This window comes from Gallus gallus, chromosome 13, assembly GCF_016699485.2.
Source record: "Gallus gallus isolate bGalGal1 chromosome 13, bGalGal1.mat.broiler.GRCg7b, whole genome shotgun sequence".
In the NCBI taxonomy this organism is placed as follows: domain Eukaryota; kingdom Metazoa; phylum Chordata; class Aves; order Galliformes; family Phasianidae; genus Gallus; species Gallus gallus.
Genome location: NC_052544.1, coordinates 2,638,608 through 2,663,989, shown reverse-complemented (window position 1 = coordinate 2,663,989; position 25,382 = coordinate 2,638,608). Strand labels below are relative to the sequence as shown.

General features: G+C 45.5%; 1 long non-coding RNA gene across 1 annotated transcript in view; it reads right to left on the bottom strand.

The window, feature by feature from the left end:
* The window catches only part of LOC101748278, a 212,718-nt gene that overhangs the window by 81,006 nt on the left and 106,330 nt on the right, over positions 1 to 25,382 (bottom strand). The window contains exons 9-18 of the long non-coding RNA XR_005839572.2: positions 19,472 to 19,564; positions 19,243 to 19,324; positions 18,718 to 18,841; positions 18,413 to 18,530; positions 18,166 to 18,334; positions 17,343 to 17,453; positions 16,796 to 16,907; positions 8,695 to 8,902; positions 3,563 to 8,264; positions 2,075 to 2,384 (exon numbers count right to left, since the gene is read on the bottom strand). This is a non-coding gene — a long non-coding RNA (uncharacterized LOC101748278). The remainder of the gene's footprint in view (positions 1 to 2,074; positions 2,385 to 3,562; positions 8,265 to 8,694; positions 8,903 to 16,795; positions 16,908 to 17,342; positions 17,454 to 18,165; positions 18,335 to 18,412; positions 18,531 to 18,717; positions 18,842 to 19,242; positions 19,325 to 19,471; positions 19,565 to 25,382) is intronic.

The window sequence follows — 25,382 nt, the reverse complement described above, 5'->3', positions numbered from 1 at the left end:
TCATTTTCCTTCTCCCCGCAGCTGCAAATTCTAGAATTTACATTCTAAAATATTTAAACATTTCACTAAGTTACAGTCAAGACAAGCATTCTGACACATTTTTTTCTTTGGAAACTGGGAGAGAAAACAAATTTGCTGCTTCTATTGCAAATGATGGAGCACCGGGTTAACGAGGGCTCATCGCTGGCATTAAGCAATATCAAACTGCTGGCTCCAGGCTCTGTTCTGTTTGTGTGTGCATAATCGGGTCTTTGGAAAGAGAAGTCGATGGGCTTCAGGCAGCAGCTGTGACAAGGAGACACTACATGAAAATTGTTTTTATTCATGCTCCCAAGGCATCTATCCTAAACAAAAGGCTATAGGTGCTGACAAGCTTCAGCACTACAGATTAAACCAAGACAGGAAAAGTAATTGAAGGAGAAAAATAAACAAAGGAATATTTTAGTAATCTTGAGGATGAAAGGCTCTTTGACTGGCTTTGCTAGCCTTCTAACACAAACCTTTAGCTTTGCTTGGAAGAATACTAGATTCTCTGCGGGATGCCAAGTCATGAATCCATCAGAAAAATCTATTTTTGAAATCTTTCTATCATGCTACCAAAGGCAGAAGTTGTGTTGACAAAAGTGTCCACCGCGCTTGACATAGCCTTTCCTTGTTCCTTGTTTGAAAAACCATGAAGGAGGTTGGGACTAAGGGATTTATAGATGTTAAGCAAAGCCCGTCTCTTTAATCTGAAATCTGTCTCGCTTTGCCCTTAGGTTGACATTTATTGTTTAAAAACCTTGAGAAAATGTACTGAGGAATTGCCCATTCCCATCAGTTTCAGTATGAAATGTTTAAAGTGCACATATTTCATCTAGTGCCAGGTCCAGGATCACAGCCAGGTCTTGTTTGACAACCAGATGACTAACACAAAGGGGTTCCCCTTATGAAAACGTTTAGATATGTGAATTGGCACATGCGAGCAGATCACAACATACCCTTTTGGGAGCCAGATCACAGTCATGTGCAGGGCATATGGGCAGCCACATGAAAAGCACGCTGCCACGCCGAGCGGGGAACGGTCGTGTTGAATAAGCAGGAGAGCAAATGTGAGGGTCATTTTATATTTCACTGTAATTCGTAGAGCTGCTTAAGGGTGTTAAATGGAAACAATTTTAAGAGTGCAAATGAAAACTGACCGCACGCTGCCTGGAGGTTGAGTAATGCTGATGTGTAAATTTGTGATTACTCAGTGCACACATGGCCTGTGCCGTCGGCATGGGAATAGGGTTCCCACATCAATTGTGGGCATGAGGCATCAACTAAAGATGTGAGTGGCACTCTTCCAGGGTCATCTTCATCTTCAACTTTAAAATGATTTATTCTAATTAAACAGAAGTATTTTCTGCCTGTCAATGCAAATCAGTGCCTGAAATACAACTCTACTGAATCAGAAGTGAGAGAAGCATCCCTGTGATATCCCAGCTCAGACTCCAAGCAAATGAAACATAAAAACAAAACAAAACAAAACAAACAAACAAACAAACAAAACAAGAGGTCTTAGGAACAGAAGTGCAGAAATAATTGCAAAAATGAACTTTCCCTCTTTTTTCTATTCCTCGTCTGGCCTTCTCCATGCTACCAACCCTACACCTGTGCATTGCCAGTTCTGGAAAGAAAACCCAAACACGGTGCCCCATTCACTAGATTTCTGCAAGCCCTTCAGACAGATGACAGAGACCTATCAGCTCAGCTCATCTTACCCTTCCATCCCCTGGCCCAAAGGTGGCCAGGACGAGGTGCCAGCTTGGCACATGGCTCAGCACAGCCCTGTGATACTGCATATAGAATGGAAAGCAGCTTCCCAGCACACGCTGCCATGCTGACAGTCTCACTGCCTCTGGGACAGCCCAAAGGCACACCAGGAGGCTGCCAGGCCGCTGGGCCTTCTCTTCAAGTCCCTGTGTAATGACTACCAAGTTATGGTAAATTAAATGGCAGTATTTGACTTGGTAAATATTTTGCATGAAGAGAAGGTAACACGATCGCAAAGAATTTCTTGGCAGGGGTTGCTCTCTCAATTAATATTTACCCATCATCTCCCTGTCATTCCACCACACTGATTCCAAAATCCTAACAGCTATGCACATATGGCTCTCCATGGACATGTTTTAGCTGGGGAATCTTCTTTTGCAGCTCTTATGAGGTCCAGCTGTTCCTGCAGCTCTCTCTGAAGCTTTGACTCCTCCTCACTACCACCTGTAGACAATGTATGCACTCCCACACAGCGATTGAGTGACAGTGCCATAGAACAGGAGGTGTCCTTAACAAAGCCAATCTCCAATTTCCTTTTGATTTTTGTGCAGTCAGATATTTCCAGGGCACTGCTGTTCTGGCAGATCCTAAACGACAAAAAACACAAGAGTTTAGGAGAACAAAATGATGCAATGCCCACCCCAACCCACCAAAGCAATCTGGATGCAGGATTAGCAGACATGTCATCTGTTTTGACTATGGCACGAGCCATCAAAAAATAAATTATGAAATTCTCCCTGGCTGTTATGCCTTATGCTAAACAACACCAAGCAGGCAGTGCAAGGCTATGGTGGAGCAGCTGCCTTTACCCGCCTTGTTCAGGAACCCACTGTATTCCCTCACTGGGAAATGACCTGAAACACTCGGTTATTCTCCAAGCCACGACTGAGCCAAGATGCAGAATTCCTAGTGGGATACTTCAAAAAGGCAAACCCACTGTGAAAAGAAAAAATTAAACTAACATTATGGTTTATAAATTCCTCCCACCTCCCATGTAAAGCAGAGCCTACTCAGGAGGTTATCACAGGAGAACCGTGGCTGGAAAGGACCTCACAAGGTCATCCAATCCAACCTCCCGCTTAGCCCAGGTCAGCTATGAGATCACAGCTGAGGACCAACCACTCTGCTCTTGAAGGTCTCCCAGGGATGGAGACTGCAGAGCCTCTCTGGAGAATCCTGATCCACTGCCACGTAGTGAACTGGCACACAACCAAGGCTAGTTCAGTGTGCCTGCTGTGCAGCTCCAGCAGAACACTTCTGGAAGTCTGCCAGCTGCCTCCAAAACACTTGGTGAAGAGGAATTTCCAAGCGCCTGTCTGACTGTCAGCAGCCTCCATCATTAAGGAGTCGTTGCGTCTCAGTGTAATATGGGGATCGTGTTCAGAGCTGACACTGAAATATCCTCCTGCCTGCACACCAAAGCCACGTTTTCTGCTTCTGTTTCAGATACCTTCAATACATCTCCCATTTCACTGTAAAACTATTACGCCACATATCAACACCATTATAGTAGCTGACAGCAGCTAGTAATTTCTGCTGTTAAGATTGCAAATGACCTTCAGATAGCTTTGCATTCTTACAACTTTCTCGAGTACCACAGGGACTGAAGCCTGATAAAACTGCTTCCAATGGTAACAGCAAACACAGAACACACAACCACGATTCAAGTAATTTACGTGCTTAGTTGAAGAATGTGGCAGGCTATTTCATATGCTTACAAATCAAACGAGCAAACTCGGTGTTCAATACAGTCCCCTTCTCTTACTTAGCACAAAGTAACACGCTTCTTCTCTTCCATCATCATTCAGAACGGGATCCTGAACTGAAGGCATCCGGGGCTGCTGAATTTGCTCCAGTGATTTCAGCACCGAATCAGACGAACGTGCAAAGATAGAATAAATCTATTTCCACTCCCCCAAAAAGCTATGGATGAAGCAATCTCCACTTGAAAAGGCAGAGCACTCATTTCCCCCTCCTGAACATAAGAGCACCAACACATTATGTAAGTGCACATTAATTTCTTGGACAGAAAACCAGATGTAATTTAATTACAGACACACATTAGAAACACTGTAAGTGAAATACACACAATGACACCTTTCTATTTATGCAAAAGATTTACTATTATTAATCACTGCTGACTGCCAGCTTAGTGCCGCGCAGTTATTCTCACCTCTGATAGGAAGCCACTCACAAACGGGGAGATGTGCTTCTGGTTTATCTCATCTGGGGATACAAATGAGTTGTTACCGCCTTATCTCCCCGTAACATTGCAGAGCCAGTAGTGAAATCCACATGATTTAGGTTCACACCGGGTGGGAAATGCTGAACATGGAAAAAGGCAGATTATCTTCCCTGGGCTCTTTTCTTAGCTGCAGGCTTTGCACCATGCCGAGAAAAAGCTCCCTAAACATTCCTGTCTGAGAACCTGGCAGAACAACTGGCAAACTGGGACCTATATTTCTTATAGCCATTAATACACATTCAACAGTCGTCCTGCCTTTACTCTGTGAACCTGCACACATCCAAAGGGGGAAAAAAAAGTCTGGAATAATACCAGCAAATGCTGTGATTAACTCGTCATGGCAAAACTGCCACGTGAGGGCTTTTCAGGTTGGCCCTGGCTTCACCCCGTCTTACCCTGCTGCATGGCACACCTGGGCAGAGGTCAGCAAGAAAGGAGTGCCAAAGGAGTAAACAGCACTGCGATTCATTGGAGCGCCCATTCTGCTATCAGGCCTGGGAGCAGGACGTGGGATTTGTGCCTCATTTCGTGTTAATACTGCTGAGCTGGCTGCCAAGTAAATGTAGCAGCCAGTGAACACTGACCTTACCAGTTTTAGAACATCAATTATCGTCATTATATTATTAAAACCAGCAACATGCCTGGAATTACACCAGTATGGAGATGACCTCCGACCAAGCAACTTCCTGCCATATGGAGATAACCACATTAGTCCATAGCACATTCACACTCATTTAAAGTGTATTACACAGCAAGTATCGGTGTAATGATAACAGTACGTTCAGAATAGGGGAGGACTGGGAGGGGTTTAGACACTAAAAGACTGTGTATTCTTGATTTTATTGCATAGCAAGAATCACATTGCCTCCAGATTCAAATACCTTATGGCAGACACGTTCAAACCTGCACGCTCAGATGGATGCACGTTACCTGCTCATGGGACTCCAAACATGGCATGCTTTCAATAAAGTTCACCAGCCCAAAGGAGCCAACAGTACCTTTGATGTCAGAGCATCTGACCACAGGCACAGCCAGGCTTCAGGCACAGCAGTAACCACTGACCACGAGACAGCAGGCATTCACGCTCAGTGCTGTACTTGGAGCAGCTGCCACCCTCCTATGAATGATACACAGCTACTGCTGCACCTCAGCGTTATTTCAGGCATTGATCATCAGTGCAGAAGACGTGTTGCTCAGACCTGACAGACAGCTGTCACCCACTCTCCTTGAAGAACTGCCTCAGTCAGGACTGATTTTAAGTCCAAAGATGGGGATAACTTTATTGTTGTTTACTTCTTTTCCACTTAGTCTTAAAAGTTACACATACCTCTATGACTTTTTTTTTCTTCCAATATTATATTTTAAGGCAATTAAAGACTAAGACTTACTGATGTGCCTGTAAGGAGACTGGCATCCAAGCTGTTAAATGCCTGCGCAGCACTGCAGAGTACGGTTCATATTCACAGGAGGTTTCCACTAACTTGCTTGGGCAAACTGAGCAAATGTCAGTGGGAATTCTTACCCTGTGCATAACATTAATCTTCATAACTACTCGTCCAGATGTTTACATGTTCCTAGGATGGAGATGGATTTTACTCATGTTAATTTTTGCAGCCCATTGCTACTTGGAAGAAGAAATCGAGGCTCTGCCATCCACAGCTAGTTCTGTGCCAGTGCTCAGCTGAGGACACAGATCGCCCATTGCAGCAATACCACCTCCAAGGGCACCAGCCTATGCTGCCAACTGGATCCTATACTTATGGAAACCTCCAGCCTGTGTCACCTGCCACACAGCCCCCAAAGGCTCACCACTAGTTTAGAGATGCTCTTGCCTACCAAACAGTCTCTTAAGCTACATTTGAAATCAGATAAAATCAGTATACAGCAGCAATTTGCAAACTGCAAGGAAGAAGACAACAAGGGTCCTTGCAGATCTTTTAGATGATTTGATCTCATACCCTATTTCAATATGCCTACGTAGTCTCTACTGTGCCTTCCTGACAGCAGCACCCAGCAGGGAAGACTGCCAGTCAGACACTGTTACTGCAGCTTGCTCCAGCATGTCTCCATCAGCTGGGAGCACCACCATCACTGTGAGGCACTGAAGCTTCATTAATGACTTTTGCAAGGTTATATAGGAGTGCTGGTTTTATCAGCCAGTCATCCAACAGGAGCACAATCTGGGTATGCAGCCCCCTAGCACAGCCCTTTCTCCCCAACATATTTTCCCAATGAGACACTTGGTTCCATTTAGGCCTGAACACCATTAATAGTATCCGCTGCTCCCCCAGAAATGAGCACAACCCAGACTCTGCTGGACTGTCAGTCTTTGCCCTTGTTATCTCAGCTGATAGGAGGCTGCCCTAGCAAATAACTGCCCTGGGCAACTGGAAAGAAAACCACCATTATAAAAAATTAATCTTTACGTAGGAGAAGCTGGTTAGATAGGATCACTATAGGATTTTTAAGCTGACTTCAAAATGCTACTCATTAGGCAGAAGATTCATTTGAGTCATGCGTGGAAAGAAGCCCAGGGCCTCCACCCTCATGCTGCATTTAAGAGAAGGGCGCATTCTTGCACCGCGTGCTCCTGCTGCCATCTGCCATCGCCTGGTGCAGCTTCGTGAGACACTGGTGAATCCTGAGGCTCCCATGATCCATTAAACAAAGCATACAGACACTGGGGAGAGAGTTCTCATTTCACCAGAACAATATGTTGAGCTGCTTTTGTTTCTGTGGTTTTTGTTTTGTCCCCTATCAGCAAGTTTGTGCAACACGCTGAAGGTACTGACATACTGTGCTGGCTTATCTGGAACTACTCATCCTGCATTTCAGCATGTGTCCTTCAAAGGGATGGCACATGCTCAGTTTGCTGTTTCAAAGATGGTACTGTTAGCACTGTCAGCAGTTTACCAAACAGAAAATGCAACGCTGCTCCTCCAGGAGCTGCAGCAAGTGGTGCCGAGGCAGACCTGCTGCAGCTCTGTTCTTTCGTTGGCTGTTTTGAACCAAGCTGTCTGCAACAGATCCTAAGAGATTTAAAATCTGCAGGTTAGTTTGCTTTAGTCATGCCTGTCTAGTGCTCAGCATTTATTAGATAAGATGCATATATTTTTACTTCTATTTTCTCTGCTTGGGACTCATTAAACCAGCAATTTGCAACTTTCAACTGATGAAAAGGCAATTTTTAAGAAACTGAAATAAGTCATTAGATTATTCAGTGTCTGACGATAGAGGATTGTTTCTCGCAGATTCCTCAGGTCAGCTGTTCCCATGGTTTACAACAGCACAACTTCCAATAGCACAGCATTGCCTCACTACCCGCTTCTCCCTCCACTCCAGCTTGGAAGTCCCACAGCGCTCCCCTTTACCACAAGAGCCTCTGGTCAAAAAGGGGGTAGGACCTCTTACTGGGAAAAGCAACCCAAAGGGAACTGCAAGGAAGGAAAGCTTCCGGGTTACATGCTGATGTATGGAGTAGGGGATACTTTCAAACACACTATTTTCTACAGCTGACTTTTCATACAGAAACTAGCTATGAATTCCAATTACTAGATTGTTTGGAATTCCCAGTGCCTTTTGAGGATGGAGACCAAGATGTCACAGCTATTGCTTTCTTTCTGATGCACTCGGATCATCCGTGTTTCAAAAACATTTGCCATAGGAGCTTCTGGTGCAAGAGATTGAACAGCCAAGTCTGAGATGTGCACACAAGACTCGTGTTTTGATGGCTGCATTCTACCAGGCCGTTGTTTTGACAGCTGTAGAGATCTACTGTCAGCTTCTACCTCCACTGCTCTGACACAGCCTGCTTCCCTTCAGTGGGAGATTTGCATATGCTGATAAATGTGAATACATGTGCAGATCTCTCATAAAAACATTAAAAGTTTGGTTGTGGGAAGAGTTTCAAGGAGGATCTGTTTGTTCTGTTTTTCCTTCCAGTACAGTAGACACACTGAAATCATGACTTCCTTCTGGCCTTTGTTCCATACAGGACTTCATGGAGACTTCAGCTCGTGTCCCTGTCCCTGTGGCAGCACCAGTACTGCAGGGAGGCAGTGCCGGGACGTTTCAAGGTGGCAATGTAGGGGAATATAATGCATATTTCTGTTGGATTAGTTGTCACATTCAGCCAGTGCACAGAACAGCTCGGCCCAGGTTCAGGTCAGTGAATTAATGACAATTATTTTTTCCAGACTTGATTAGACAAGCGAAGAGATAACTGGAAACAAATAATAATAAGAAAAGAAAAGTAGATAAGCGTGTATTTAACGTGCCTTGATGAAAGAAATGGAAATTACCCTACCTGACAGAATCAATAAAGACTCATTAACTGCAGTGAAGATTTATGGGCTATGAGAAGAGCCAGATATACAGCCATTAATCTTTCCTGAGATGCTGCATAAGTAATGATCACTGTGGCCCTCCCTCATTAGCAAATCCATACCGTGCAAACTACCATAGGGTGCACAGGCAGACTCAGCCTATGAGCTCAGCTCCTTCAGCTTCTGGTTACTGCAGCAGGAATGTGCAAGTGAATCATCCAAGGAACAGTGCTGCTCAGGATTTTCTCCAGACACCTATCTGCAAACCATTTGCTCTTTAACTCCTTGCTCTCTAGGCAACAACCAAATTAGCTCCACGACACACACCCTGCACTGCACATCTGGTGGTTGCTGCGTGGAGCGCCGTGCCCTTGTGTCAGCTCACAGCAATGCAGGAATTCGAGGAAATCTTCTTCTGCTCCTTTTAATGGCTGCAGACCCAGCCCTGTCTTCTCAGCAGAAGGGCTGCAAACTCCTTCCCCAGCTGCAGGGCAGTAAGGAACTGTGATCCAGTGACCTGTCCTCAGGTGTCAGGCTGTCAACAGAGAGGAAGACATTAAACGTATGATAAACACAAAATGGGCTACGTCTCCATTCCTGAGCATACTCAGAGAAACAAAAGCAGAACACAAATAGCTTCAAATTCCAAAGAAAAAGAGGACCAAGTATTATGATTGCCAAGACCGTATCTCTGCATACATTCAAAGCTTGAAACAGATCTTGTAAGTACTTAACACGGCATGATATCATCTGTAACACTATATGAGAAGCTTTAAAAGCAGATTCATATAGAAAACAATAAATCATCTGCTTCAGTGGCTTGCAGCCAGGGTGACGTTACCCGAATACCATCCCCACCAGCCCCACAGCTGAGTGGGGCATTCCCCAGGGCTGTGTGTGCTCTGGAAGCGCTGCCGCAGTGGCCCCACAGCACAGACAGCCCTGCATTGAGCCGTAGCCCCAGCCCAGGTGGTTGGAGCTCAGCACTGGGACACAAATCCCTGGGGACAGCCGGAAGAGCTGGAGCTTCTCCGAATGGGAGGGGGATAGTGCTGACCTGGAACCACTCCTTCTGAAAGAGCTCAGGAAGGGTGGGAGGCAGAAACTGAGCTACGCACAAGGTGGAAAGCCATGATTCACCTCTGCCTGCCTGAAAGGAAGGTGCTCTGCCTGCACCCTGAGACAGCTGTGCCTCTGCATCTCTGTGCCTCCCGGTTGTCCCTTGCACCACATACATTTATTTTCATGTACCCCCAGATTAATCCTTTTCCATTGGACCTACATTAAGTGTCAAAGAAAAGAAAACTCTTCATGCCTACATTTTGGGGAGAACAAACACATATAGCTACTTGGCTGCTTGGTACTTCTTTTCCAATAACAGAAATGCATGGAAACCCCCAGTTCATGGGGTAACAGCAGTGCCCATTATTCCAACACTATTTGCTTTAACTACCTTATTAGTCATTGCTTCATCCCATTCTGCTGGGCTCCCAAAGAGGCCAGTCCCACCCAATGCATTTGTTTTTCAATTTGGTATTGAACCTACAGAACCTTCTGCATCCACTCTAATCCTCCCTACTCAGAAATGTTAATTCCATAAATCCCAGAGCATCTCTGGGAGATTTTGCCACTTCTTCTATGGCCTAAGTTGCCTTCCCTGTACAGTTATAAACTTTCACTTAACCAAAAGCCTGTGGTTATCTGCAGGGCCATCAGCCTTCCAGACTTCCCTGAGACCTGGTTAAATGGAGGTCAGATGTGCTCCCTGAGGGTTCATTCCATAAAGTTCTTCATGTAGCTGAAGTCAGGCTCCAATGCACAGGTTTATGTGTGAGCCATGAATCCATCCACCCAAAGTCAGCCTTCAGTGCAAACTGTCACCTTGCTGGGTTGAGATGCCTTTGAATGTCATTATGGAAACCAACCACCTCTGAGGTCCCCAAATTATGATGGCCAGATGGTCTGTCAAAATGACACCCAGCTAAGTGCTTTTAACTGAACCTATGGCTACAACAATAAAACACTCTCATTCTCCTAACCAATTGTCCTGGTCATTGCTAAAAGCCTGACAGACTTCAAAAATCAGGTTCTTTACCATTTTAAATGACACAGGCAGGAAATGGTTACAAAGCACTATCAAAAAATCACTTTCTTGAACTCCCGTGAATTGTATACTACATAACTTACCTATTTTTCATCAAAATATATCAGCCTAAAAAGAAATTCCTTGAAGCTGTTCCTCCGAAGGCACTGAGCTGTACCGCCTTTCTCACAACATGAACCACAGAATGGCCCAGGTTGGAAGGGACCTCAAAGATCATGAAGCTCCAACTCCCCGCCACACACAGGGCCACCGACCTCCACATTTCATACCAGCCCAGGCTGCCCAGGGCCCCATGCAACCTGGCCTTGAACACCTCCAGGGATGGACGGGACATCCACAGCCTCTCTGGGCAGCTGTCCCAGCACCTCACCACTCTCTCTGTAAAGAACTTCCCCCTGACATCCAACCTAAATCTTCCCTCCTTCAACTTAAAACCATTTCCCCCTGTCCTGCTGTTCTCCACCCTTGCAAAGAGTTGACTCCCCTATATCTCTTAACAGTCCTAATCAGAAGAGTCACTCAAGATGGATTTTGAGGATAAACAACTTGGATTTAAGTTCTCTTTCTGCAGAGATGGCAGTGTTTGCAAAAACATGCCTTGAAACACTTTCCTCTCATCCTTCAATTGGGACCAATGTGTTGAAGAACCTGAAGGATGTGACGTCTCTAAGCTTCATTTGTACGGTCAGAACCAAAGCACAGGCATGGAGGAGCAGTGCCTCGCTGCAGGGCCGGCTGTCTGGGCACACAGCATGCATCGCCGGCAGCCGGAGTGAGCACTGAAGGAGTCAGAGGTACTGCTTTGTGTTCTCAGCCACTGCAACTCTGGAGATATTCCCAAATTAGCTCCTACTCACAGAAGGATGCTCAAGTCGTTTCCATTGAGTTTTCTCTCAAAGTCATTTTCGTTTCACTTGTAGATGTACAGGAAATGTTTCCAGTGTAAGCAAAAATCCACTGCCCAGTGAACTTGCCAGCACACAAGCAGTGCACGACCTGCACAGACGGCTGTGACAGCCAGCTGTCCTCTGCCCTCCCGCCCAGAGACCTGCAGCCATCCCTGCTCCTCTCATCCCAAGCTCCTCCAGCTCGCTTAACCCCAGGTGTTTCCAGCAGCTGCACCCAACCTTTCCCACAACCACCGCTCCCATAACACAAGACGGCACCACTGACCATCATTGTGAGGCCAGGTGCACGGGACAGGTCCGAGAGCCACTTGCTGCACTCCTCACCAGTCACACTCCCTTTGTGCCTTCCCGGCCAGCACTCTCTTTGCTGAAGGCACAGTTTGCTTCCTACTTTTTTTTTTTTCCCCACCAAACACTTCTCAAAACGAGCAGAAATCATCCCAGAACTGAAATACACCTGGCAGCACCCTGCACACACAGCTCCACTCCTGACACAGCACACGGGTGCTGTTGGTAAGAAGGGGATGCAGCCTTCAGGCTTTTTTCTATGGGAGGCTTCTCTCGTTAGCAGGAAAGGCTGACTGTGATAGTAACGTATCAGGTTCCAACTAAAAAAGCCAGCACTAAGTTAAAGTTCAACACTGAAGCACCAGAGTCAAAATACATAAACGTAACTCAGATAGTAATGCATCTCTACTTATTTGCAAGTAAAACCAGTTGACAAGTTTGGCACCATACAATGTGCAACAAACCTGAGAACCATGATATAAACTCAAATTGCCTGCCAGCCTGGGCTGGGCACTGTGTGCAGACCACTGTGCAGAGCCCAGCCCCACTGCACCCAAACCTCTGACAGGTCCCAGCACATCCGCTGCCAATCCAGGCATGCTTACTAATGGGGGAAAACGACTGCCCTGGGATTGCCGGTTTGCTCGAGTCCCTGGAAAGCAGAAAATCTGGGGGAGTGGTGAATTCCTTCCCTGCACAATAGAGAATTACATCCCTTCTCTGGAATGTTTAAGCTAATTTGGGGAATTTAACAGACACTGATGTTCTTGCTGCACAGACCTACACACCAGTTTGCAGCTTTGGATGAACGACTTGTAAATCTTGTTGCATTTCCATAGCTCTCTCTTGCAACGAGGCAAGTTTTATAGCACTTTATAGTTTTTAAGAAGTAGATTTCCCAAATTACTGACTTTCTGTGAAGTTCATGGCATTTCGTGATACCCTTCCAGGACTGAACTCTCCAGCTCTTGCTCAAGGAAGAACACTTCAGGAGGACACGTGGGTAGGGCCTGCTCTGTCGACACTCCAAAAGGCTCATGCTTCCACCACCCACCTTATCCCACCTGTGCTACTTCCAAGTGTTGCTGCAGCTACCAATCCCATAGGACGGGCCTCCCTCCATGGCTCTCACTGAACATCTCCCAGATACAACCAGCCAAGTGGCCAGACCCATCACAGCTGCAGCAGCACACCTCCACAGAGGTGACCCAGGTGTAGCCCAGCTCTGCAATGGCCCTGGTGCCACCAAACACCTGCTCAGTATGTGCCACTCAGGCAGTACCAGTGGCACAGCCACAGTCTAAGCACAGTCCCTGCCTCACAGTGGGGAAGGCAATGTGCACCCTAACCTGCTTGTACCTGAAATACATACAGTTGGTCACACATTTTAGGTAGGGTTGGACAACTGTCTGTGCAACAACAAGCACGAAGGTGAAGCCCTGGACCTAGCACACAGAAGGCCCAGAGACTCATGTTTGGTATTTCAATGCCTGCAAAGTAGATGAGAATGACTATGCAAACTCTGGTTTCTTACGCTATGTTGAAAAATAGTTTTCTGTAGCTAAGAATTTGCTCTATGAAACAGAGCTGTTGTGCTCTTCGTATCTGTTGAAGTTTCCACAGAAATAAACAGGAGGCATTACTTTTGGAGTGACCTATGTACTTTTGGAACGACCTACGTCTATTTACTAACTGATGAATGGGCTCACAAGCCAACATATCTCCTTTCGTACACCTGCTTCACTTTTCCACACTTTCCCTCTCACTCTATAAGTTCACTTCTGCTTAACTCAAACCTTGCATTTCCAGACTGATGCTGGAAGAAACCTCTCTCCAGTGCTGAGGCAAGAACCAGTGACTGCAGCTCCTTTCCCTTGGCACACTCACACTGTTGTCACAACTAACAATAACTTAGCAAGTGAGGGTTTCAGAAAGCACAAAACTTATCCAATATCAATTGTTTTATTTCATTTTCTACAACAGAGTTTGATACTGAGGCTCATCTCAGCACAAAAAAACTACAGTCCTCATTTCCAGTATTTTTCACATGCTGGTGCTGAAAACAACAAAGCATTCACAACCTTCACAGCCTTGTGACAACTCTCTGATGCATCCTATTGTCACGTAAATTAAGATACCCTAAGAATATGAACTATCACACCTATAGTTTGACCAAGATCTGAGTAAACCGTTGTAAAACATCAACTTTCTAAACTTGTTACAGTATTCTGGGGTCATATCCAAGATTAAATTTGGCTTGTGAACTCCAGAGAAGTCCCATTTACATGAGAATAAATTGGGAGAAAGGTTATTAAGGCAAAAGGCGTTATGCCAGTGGGGAGAAAGTCTTGTGAGAACACAGTCAGGGTATAAAGGTTCACGGTCACGATAGGTAGGTTGCTCTGAAAGTAATGCCTCCTATTTATTTCCATGGAGACTATATCATACGACCAAAGATCTTCTGAAGAAACTCACTTGGCCTCAAAATCAGGCTTCATCTCTTTCCCAATTAGCATCCTCAGGATGCTTTCATCTCAACCAGAACCACACAGCGAGTCAAAAGCTTTTTCCTTTTAAAAAAAATTAGGTGCAACTGCAAATTACCAATTTATCCAGATTTCAACCTCTTTGATTCCACTCGGTCCAACTTCTCGACTTGCAGCCATCATTCCTCAGTTCACAGGCTGCAGAACAGATGACCTGTTCTTTGGCAGGATAAGCTGTTATGTTTCCATCACAATCTATAAGCTCTGCTTCAAGAGGGTGAGCGGGCAATGGGCCAGGAGCAGAATACCTCTGCTTCACAGTCATTCTGGAGCCAAGATATTATTTTGACTTTTCAAAAGCATGAGTGGTCAAAAAGCAGCGCTTGGAAATTGAAACCATCCTCCATGCACCTCTGCTTCTCTCAAATTAAGCTTGAAAAGCATTGTGGATTACATGACTCATGCAGCGTGGGGACTGCATTTTCCCCATCAATAACAGTCTCAGTTTATATTTCTCAGTTGCACTCCAGTGTTTTTCCTGTTTGCAGCCAACGCGCAGAGCCAACCCACAGACCCTTGCAAGGGGTCACGCTGTGGCACGGGGCTCGTGGCGCATCTCCATCGCGCTCCCACATCTGGCCATCCTACACCTCCCCGAGGAAGGGCCCTGTGCGGCCATGCTGCGGGCTCTGAGGCAGCATTTAGAGGCCACTGGACAGCCCTGAGCTGCCGTCCCTTGCAAGGCATCGTGCCACGCTTCGGTTCATCTGACAGTTACACGGCTGTCTGGGGCTTGCTTTAATCTCAATAGCAGGCTGAAATATTTTTCTAGCTGTTTAGCATTTCTGGTTTATGACTGTCCAAACGCTGCAACATTCTGCTGGTGTTACCATGCAGATCCAGAGGAAAAAGCTCATGTCAAATTAGTTCTAGGCACACGGTGACCTCTGCAGGTTAGCTCGATGCCTGGTGCTGCCCCCAACCAATCCAGCCCGTTCTGTCCCCAATCGCTGGGCTCCAGGGGATGTCTCTATTGGAGTTCTGGCTGAAGACTTTGCCTGCAAGCAAACACCACATTGCTTTTGAAACTCCCAAGTTTTAGAACTTCCTGCATGTTTCAATACACCTGGGAAAGACATGAGTGGAATGAGCTCGGCAGTGGGATGCTGGCTGCAAGCACACAGCAACAGGAACTGCAGATATCAGCACAGCCCATAAGCAGCCTGAAAGACCCTACACACAGACCTCAGTGCCATGACTCCCCTACCTTAACATAGCAGCCTGGAAATCCAACCTGAATGGAAATGTCCTTGAAGTGCCATCAGCCTGCACTTCATGCACTTCGCTGTGCCCTACAGACCCAGAATAAATCCACACAGACCCTGACAATCACAGGTCATTATGTTCTGTCCCAGAAGAAACAAAGCTGCAGCAGAAGTTTCAAGGAATAAGAAGTGGCTCTTTTTAGGCATTCCCAGAGCAGTTTCTGAGGCTGTACATGCAGTGTGATCACAGCCAGGCTAACTTCTGGTCACACGCTCTGAAAACTATGAGAATCAGCACCAAAAACTGAAGACAAAGTGGCAGTGCAAACAAGACAATAAGATATTTCCTGAATCTGAATCCTAAAACACATTTCAGGTGGGAAAAAGGACAGAGATGCCCACCTTTTATGTTTGGACCATCTGCACCCAAATGCATGGCCACAACGTCACCAGATGTGACAAACTCGAGTTCAGAGTTGTGCCATGTGTTCTCAGGTAAGTTCTGAGCTATTTCTGAGGCAGCTGCATTCCCACCACATTCCAGAGAGCCCCTGCAGAAGTACATCCCCTGAACACATGGTAAATGCTCAAAAACCAGCTCTGAAAGAAAGCAAAGTAGCCATGTGTGTTTGTACTGAACTTGCAGGTCTTAACAGCCAAATGAGAGCGACAGCAAAGTTGGAGGGCAGCTAGCAGAGCTATTGTTCCACCATCTTTCCTAAAGTGTATTTTTACCTTAACAAAGAAACAAAACCAAAACAACAAACATTTTACATCAGTGGTCTATCAATCGGCCCTTAGTAGCTCAGAAGGAACAGGCCAGACCTTGTGGCAGTGCATTCCCTGCTGGGAAGACAGCAGCACTGTGATCATACAGCTGTTTATGCCAAGTGAGGCTGTGTGCACACGGTGTGTTGGGGCAAATGACTCAATGCTCCATTTAGAACATATTAGCATGAAACACAAAAATACATATGCACAGGTACTAAGAGGCGTGCTGGGTTTGATTGCTTCAAGACACGAAGTTAGAAGGCTGAACAGACATAATGTGCTTTGCATCCAAAACCTTCTGGTTTGGAGAGGGGATTCAAATACGTGTATTTGAAGTTCTAAAGAAACTCGATTTTGCAGCAGGTAACTGTCATGTTAGTCCAGCTTTTTTCTAAGTTCCTGTGTAAAATCTCATTCAATTAAACTGCTGGCATGCCTTGCTCCTCTGAGTTTTAAGAGCTGATGCTGTATTTAAAAGTTGCTTTCAGATGTCCAAAGAGGGTTATTTGCATACATGCCAGCATTGTGAAAGCACAGAATAAGACACAGCCACATGTTCTACAACATGTATGATTAAAAAAAGATAAAATAGTTATAACTACTTACTGACAAATGTAGCAGTGAAGTGATGAAGCAGCCTTCCCAAATGTGTGGGCAGTGTAAGCTGGAATCATTCACTGGCCTAATGCAGCGCCTTCTAGTTCTGATTTTTAAAGTACTGGGAAAAGACAACACAAAATTAACAGTAACTGATGGTAAATTATTGTTTTAAGACTGAATTAGAAGAGTCTGCCTTAGAAATAATAGACTGCTGCATATTGGTTCCTACCAGGGAATGGGAATCAGCAGAGCACACAGCCCAGTACATGGAGCAAAACCAGTACAAACCAAACAAGGGTAAGAGAAAACAGATTAGAAAGAGGAACATTCACTGCAGAATATGTTGCTAGCATTCATTCCTTTAGGAAGCAGAAATTCCATGTTTGAGGAGCATCCTACAGCTTTCAGTACAATTTGCCTCAATTTAGAGCTGAATAAATCATTAGAGCTGCCCCGTTCCTCACCACAGAAGCACAACCCCTCTCCCACAGCCTCCAGACGGGCTCTCAGCACATACTGTATTATTATTAGCAAAGATGCCAAGTCTACAGACCTGCTTTGAATTTAAGGCTCTCTGCTGCAGCACTGCAAAGGTTTTCACTGGAATGGCACTCCCATTTCCTGGCTTTGATGATGTTTCAGTAGCACAATGGAAGGCAGATCCCTGCCACAACAAAAAGCAAAACTGCAGCGTTTGATGACACAGAACTCTTTGGCCCAGCAGAACACGTGCCATCCTGGATGCTCTGTGCACTCATTCAGAGCTCTCTAGGAGTAGATTTCTGTAATGGATCAGCAGCATTTGCTCTTGTGCATGAGATCACCACATCAACCAAGCTAAAAATGACAGCCATTGCTGCACAATGGACATATACTTAAGAGAACAAGAAGCTGTAAACTTGTACATAGCCACTACAATTATTTGCCAGTTACTCATCCACAGCTCAGAAGACACATCACAAGTTCCAAACAGAGAACTTCTTTACAGTAGGTGCCAGGTATTTGCAATAAAGCCCATATGAATATTCTTCTAATAAAAATTTACATTTTGCACACATTTTCAAAAATCAGACTCCTTGTCTCAAACCACGCAAAGGTGTTCCATGAATGCAGGCAAACACGTTTTAATAGGTATTTTTATATGTGCATACACACCTACATACAGTGCATACATCCCCTAGTAGGGGTACTTCTAGCTTACTCAAGCAAACGTGGTTTTGATGACCAAGGTACAGAGAAGGAAGGGTTTTCCTTCAGCCCTCCTGGAGTTTCCAACCCTATTGCCTACAAACACACACAGACATCCCCTTGCTTCCCCTGTCCATCCCAAGCATCTCCATCTGCCCCAGCCCAGCTCCTCCAGGAGTCCCACTCACCAGCAGCCTGCACCGCAGGACAGAAGCCCTCAGCATGCCAGCTTCCATCCTCTGGCACCTTTCGCCAGCAGCCCGTCAGCCTCGTTAGGGAGGATGCATTGGCCACAAGGACTTCTTGCAGCAAGGTTAGAAGAAGCATTGCCAAAGAGCTGAAATGAAGCCTATGGATCTAAATAGAAAGCAGCACAAAAAAACAATTGGTTTATCTCCTGGGCACATGCTTGGTTTAGAGAGTAGGATAATGTACCTCAGTGATGGAGCGACGAGCCGCAGGATGGAACACAGCACAAGGAGATCGCTGATGCTCAGCTGTTCTCAGCCTCCTAACTGATACACAGACACATAGCAGAGCAGAAAGGAAATACCTGTAGAATGAGGCTCCTTTGGAATGCAGCAATTTTGACAGCACTCAGTCTGGGGAGAGGGGCTCAGCGCTGCAAGCTCACTTTGCTAAGAGGGAGAAACGTCATTCTGGGCCATGGCAATCACCTTCCCAGGGTGGACATGGTGGCCAAGGCAGGGAGGGGAAAGAAATCATATGGGATGACCCACCTTCTTCCTAAGAAGTGACCCAGCAAAGAGCATAGAAGAAGCTGAAGCAGATCAGATTGTCCTTGTAGCCCCACAGCACCTGAACAGTCCGCAGTTCCCGGGGCATGCAGGGAAGCGGCAGCGCCTGCGGCAGGAGGTGGAATGCAGGCAGTAGATGAACATGTGATATAACACAGGTTTTTTCGTTATATCTGTGTTGCTTTGAGCTAGTCAACCCCAGTAGCCAATCCCCTCCCCTTCCTAAAGCGATGCCAGCACAGTCCCATACATGGAGTCTCTGGCCATGGCCATTAAATGCTGTTTAATGGCTAGCTGTTACTGCTCCAGGTGAACAATCAAAGGGTCCATGGCATGGTAGGATCAGGTCAGAAAGGCCTCTTTACACCCAGGGACAGCTGCATGGCTGATGGTGGAGCTGAACAACACAGAAATACGCTCCGCGCTGGAATGAGAACCATCAGTGACTGCAGGACGGGGGGGGGGGTGACTATTTACCAGTGTCAAACTGTATAAATATCTACTTACTTCTGATTGCTCAACCTGCTGCGAAGGGCTCATGTATTAAACACCAGCTTGCACATTCCACAACAGGGTTTTTCTTTGGAGGCTGTCAGAAAGGATTTGGATGAGGTCAGGCTCTGAACACAGAACATTAAGTCTTCAGTGGAGGACGGACGCAAAAGCTCCATCTTCTACTGTACAGCATGCTGGCAAAGCGTGCATCAGCCCCATTTGTTTTATTGCTAACAATTACCAGCTACAGTCGAGGCGACCTGGTGAACCAGCTCTGTGATGCAGCCATTAGTCACAGTTCAACAGACACCATGATACAGTCAGATTCTAAGCCCTGCAAAGTAACGGACAGGTATCAAACAGTTGAAAAACCATAGACTAAGCACAAGCAGCTCTGTGGCTGCCAAGGGGGGGAAGAAACCTCATGAAATCTGGAATGTGTTTCTACTTACTGTCCATCCTAGTAAAATAAAATGATCTCTCATTTGAGCATATGGTTCTGCTTAGACAAGAAACTGTATATATTGGTCTAAATCCAGAATAGCCTTTCTGACATATTACTCAGTATTAGAAAATCACTACAACCTGCATGCTCTGTAGCAATTCCTAATGCTAAGTGCAACAAATCTGCAGTGATCCTTCTCCTCCCCCTCTCCTCCCCAGCAATCTGTCCTGGGCCTGTTCCTTTTTGCTCCTCTCAGAGTTACACCTTATACTGAATAGCCTGTTGCAAACACCTTTCCCCCTTCTACTTTCTGCACAGTGCTTCCCTCCTGATGAACCTCTCTCCAAAAGAAGAGATGATGACTTTTCCCCTTGAAAGGCCTTCCAGCAGCATGCCAGCAGTCCCCAGTTTGGATGGTAACCTCCTGACTGCACAGAGGTTTAGCTTTCAAACTGCAAATGTCTCACAGATAAGCTGCACACACATGCTATAAGGCACGTATGTGCTTTAACAGATTGCTTAGCTTCTACCATGCCTGCTCAGAGATACAAGAGACCTCCAAAGTCTTGTGGCTGCTCCCTGGGTCCACAGAGCTGCTGCCCTGATCCCAGTAGCTCTGCAGGATCCCCAGATGAGCTGGTGCCCATGCAGTTGCCTGGTCAGGAGCTAAGAGCCTGTTGCACAGTGAAGTACCATCCACACTGCCTTTTAAGCACCTACAAATCACAGAATGGCCTGGGTTGGAAGGGACCTCAAGGGTCATGAATCTCCAACCCCCCTGCCAGGCAGGGCCACCAACCTCCCCATTTACTAGACCAGGTTGCCCAGGGCCCCATCCAACCCGGCCTTGAACACCTTTAGGGACGGGGCATCCACAACCTCTCTGGGCAGCCCATTCCAGCACCTCACCACTCTCCTGGTAAAGAACTTCCCCCTGACATCCAACCTAAATCTTCCCTCTTTCAACTTAAATCCATTCCCCCCTGTCCTGCTGTTATACACCCCTTCAAAGAGTTTACTCCCTTCCTGTTTATAGGCTCCCTTCGGGTACTGAAAGGCTGCAATGAGACACAGAAAAAAGGAAGCAAATACCTGAGAAAGAACAAGGCTTTGCACATCTTGCTGGAAAGGAGCTCTGTGGAGGAGGACCTTGGGGGTCCTGGTGGACAACAGGCTGACCATGAGCCAGCAGTGTGTCCTTGTGGCCCACAAGGCCAATGGCATCCTAGGATGCACTAAACAAACAGTGCCCAACAGAGGTGATCCTCCCCCTCTGCTCTGCCCTAGGGAGGCCGCATCTGGAATACTGTGCACAGTTCTGGGCTCTAGAGAGATAGTGGGGTCTCCTTCTCTGGAGATATTTAAAGCCCACCTGGATGCTTTCCCCTACAACCCACTGTAGGGAACCTGCTTTAGCAGGGGGTTGGACTGGAAGATCTCCAGAGCTCCCTTCCAACCCCTACAATTCTGTGATCTTGGGTCAATGGACCTCTCCACAATGGACATTATTCTAACAGCATTTTCTAGTTCAAAATGTATTTTAGAAGAGATTCAAACCTTCTACATGAACGTACTCATTTTCAGAAAATGACATTGCAAAAGAAATATTGAACTGAAACATTTCAGGGAGATCAAAATATTTGAATGGGGAAAGCTCACTTTGTAAGAATGGATACGGATGGGAAAAGAGACTTTGCCAGAAAACCACTCAGCCAACTGGGCCTGGGCTGGATCCAGACGTGTCAAAGATAGATTCATGCTAGGCTCTTCTTGAGCTCACAGAGCTGCGCAGCAGTGACAAAGAGGGAGGAGTTCCAAGGCACCTGTGCTGAGGATATACTGGAAGCCCAATCCCTCCGGCATCACAGAGGGCTGTGCATGCAGCACCACGGCTGCCTTGCAGGAATCAGCTTTGAGAGATCGGAAAACATCAATGAAAAAAGCACAGCTGAGAATCGCGTGCCAGCTAGCGCAGTGTGGTGGTAGGTGGGTGGTTGCACTGGATGATATTGGAGGTGTTTTCCAACCTTGGTGATTCTCTGATTCTATGAACCAAGAGCAAGGTTATGCCAACAGTAAAAAATCAGAAGCAAGGAGCTACAGCAGCACAGGTCACGGCTATTCCAGAGGGCTCCCACCTCTGGGAGTTGGGGCTGGAAGACAGAACCTGTCTGTGCAAAGGGATCTTCCCTGCTGGGTAAGACAATGAGCATTGGCACATATAAGGCTAGCATGAAAAATGCTAACATCATGGTTTGGAAAGGATTTTTTTTAACAGTTCTTTCATCAAATCAGTACAGAGAATGGCAGAATTCCTTCTCACAGCTCTTAAGGAAATGATTCCTTTGAGACTGTGTTCACCACTGTGGAGTAAAAAGTTGTTTCCTAAAATTCATCCTGCCAGTTCCTTGTTAATTTGTCATCTGTGATTCCAACAGGGCGACCTCCGGAAGTAGGCTGTGACATCTGCATGAGAAGGATGAGGTCTCTTTCCATTTCAAGACCTGTCATCTTAGAGAAAGGTTTCAAAGTTCAGATGGGTACAAGCACCCTTGAAAGAGAAATAAAGACTTGCTAGAGAAAACGTTGAAACTCACTCCAGTGTCAGACTGGTCCATCACACACCATCAGCATAAGAGCAGCACAATGGCCACAAGACCAAGAGTGAAGGCAAGAACCAGATCCCTGAGTGCAAGAAGAGATGTTCCTTTCCCTTGAAAGAAACAAGGCATCATCACAAAATGAGGGCAGTCACCCTTCTGCATGCTGGAGAGCTCAGCCTGGCCAAGAAGACTCATTCTTTCTGCATATAGAAGCTTTTCATGTACCTTGGCAAAGATAAGAGTTTGTACCAGGGATGAAGGAACCTCAGCTCCTTGCAAAATCATTCTAGAGCAGCTCTTGTTACTTGTTAGGTCTTCAATTAGGTAAAAAGTAAGTTCTGAGAAGCACACACCTCCACCTAAGGCTGAAATGCAAGCATTACTCACAAGGTTGAAGCAAAACAACAGGCTGGCATCACCCCAGTTAGGAAGCTGCTGCTTGCAGAGCTCAAAACCCTTCTCCCTCAGGGCTTAGATAAGCACCTGTAAGGAACTAAATAGGTAAGGAGAGGGACAGTCCTAGGACAGCTAGGCCAATAAAAGAGCATAACTGCAGAGATAACTACAGGGAGCTATGAAAATGCTATCATATTTGGAAGACAATCAGGATCCTTTGCAGAAGTAGGCTGCACTCCATGAGGTGTTGGAAGAGTTTCATTAAAAGAAATGCACTGCATCAGCTGCAGAGAATTCATACAGTGTGTTAGCCTGCGAGATGCTTAGCTGGATGAGGAGCTCTGTTCTGCTCTGGAAATGTAGTGGATATGGAGCTTTATAAAGCTGTATATATTATTTATCCCTATATATTTGTGTACGTATAAACACATACATATTATAATGCATATGAATACATAACCTTTGAAAGTACCTATTTATGAGTCACAGTGAAAAGAAAGTTGGTTTCATAACACAAACCCTCTGCTAAATCTTCTTCCCACAAAATTTTAAAAATAAAAGACACTTTCCTCCACCTCTTACAGGTTTATATATTATCTGCAGTGCCAAGGAGCTAATTCTGCAACGCAGTTATACGCTGCACTGAGCAGAGCATGGTTAAATGGAAATCCCCAGTTTTATTTAGTTTTATTTTTAAGCATGCTTCCAACAAAGAAAAAGCCTCCTGTAGGACATGGATCAATTCAGCTTAAGGAGGGCCTCATCTGGGCTCTGGAAAGAGCGCTCTGGGGCTCTAAAGCATCTCCGTAGGAAAGCAAAGCAGCCAGTCACACCCACATGAGGTAAGGGTGCCTTCAGAGGTCAGAGAGCTTCAGCACTTCAGTTCTGAGATAAGAACTCCATCTGCAAGTTAAAACCATGGCTTGACGCAGGATTTTTTCTGAGGAAAGGGGCTGAATTTGTGTTAATGGAGGTGAAGCCTGAACCAGCAGTTTTCCTTACTGTCTGGAGGCACTTATCTGCCTGAAAAACAGATAACCTCATTGCACCTACTGCAAAAAGACATTTAGACACAAACTTCCTTACACCGTGACAACGTTTGTGAGGATCTTATGAAGGAAAGAATGGTTTCTTCTACAGTTAGCCAAAATAGGGGCTTCTTTCAAAGAGCACCAGCATGCAGACACTGTCTGCAAGCCCCTTGGCATTCTTCTGTTGTGCTTATGTAGCACCTGGAGCAAGCAGGCACTGACTATAGCTTGTGAGGGCTAACACTGCTCAGATAACAACCAAGGGGTGAGAACGTGTGTCAGTAGGAGCAATGCATTCATAGTGGAGCACTGCTGAGACAGGTAGCAAGTGCTTTCATTAGCAGTAAGAATGTTAACCCCACCCAATCCATGCTGAACAAAATGGGGACACGGAATAGACTCCATAAACCAAAGACAGTATTTTCTGTTGGCTCTGCTATAATCATTTATTTGGGGCTTTTTTTTTGGTTGGTTGGTTTTGGTGAGATGCAAACTCCCCCATACACTATCAATCTCTATCAGATGATGAGATAAAGGCTGAGATAAGCCCTTCTTCTAGCTGTACAATTTCAAAAAAAGAAAATAAATACTTTCGACATTTTGTGATGCAGACAGATATGAACAGTAAAAGCAGAGGCAGAGAAAAGAAGAGCTGACTTGCATGGCAAGGTAAACAGTGGACCCAGGAAAAATGCTTGTCTGTAAGGTTCACACCCATATCTCATCCCACATTAGAGTTGTGGTGTTCTGGGTCTAAAATAAAACTAGCTGACCTGTGCTGTGTTGAGTCTCTAAGCTGTCTCTGCTTCTGTTATTTAAGCATATTTTGTCTTTCTACTTAACAGGCAAACCTCACCATAAGAAGAAGACAATATGCAAACTATGGGTGGAGTATGTATGTAGCCAAATTGGTACAAATTCCTCCGATATGAGACAAAAAACATATGTGAGACCATACTGTCTGAATTGGAACCATACTGACTTTAACATACATGCCAAAACGCTAGAAGTTGAATTTTGACCATATTTGAGAATTTCCTGTTACATAACCAGAAACTTCAGCTGCGTGGGAAGCTCTGGGATGCCACATGAACCAGCAGGCACCTCCAACCCTATCCCTTGGCATTACGCAAAGGAAAAGGAAAACAAATGTCACCATATGATAGATTCTCTCTTCTTTCACTTAAGCAAAAGCAAGAATATCCTGAATTACTGAAAATCACCGAGCTTGATCCTACAAATCAGGATGTGATGTGGTAACCCTCATCTCCAGCAACCAGAAGAGATAAATAGCAGAGGAATGATTGATTCAAAGGTCTGGAAAAGAAACACTGACACATTAAGAGCATGAGACAAATCCAGTCTAGTTCAAACACTGCTGAAAGCTGTTGCCAGCCAAAGTCTCATCAGTTATCAGAATGCAAAGAAAGCTATGTTTAATGTATTATTATTATTATTATTATTTTAAGTTAAACAGGGTCCCTGGCATTGAAAAAAAAAAGAAGAAAAATAATCACGTTGCTCTTGTTTGAATCAAAAAACAGAAGAAAATCACTTGGAAGTAAAACATTCACACTTTCTAAAATCACTTTGCCTTTAGCAAAATACTCTTTGCATCCACCTGCCTCCCATAGATAAATCCAAAAGGCTGTTTGCTAACCAGCTACCTGCCCTGCA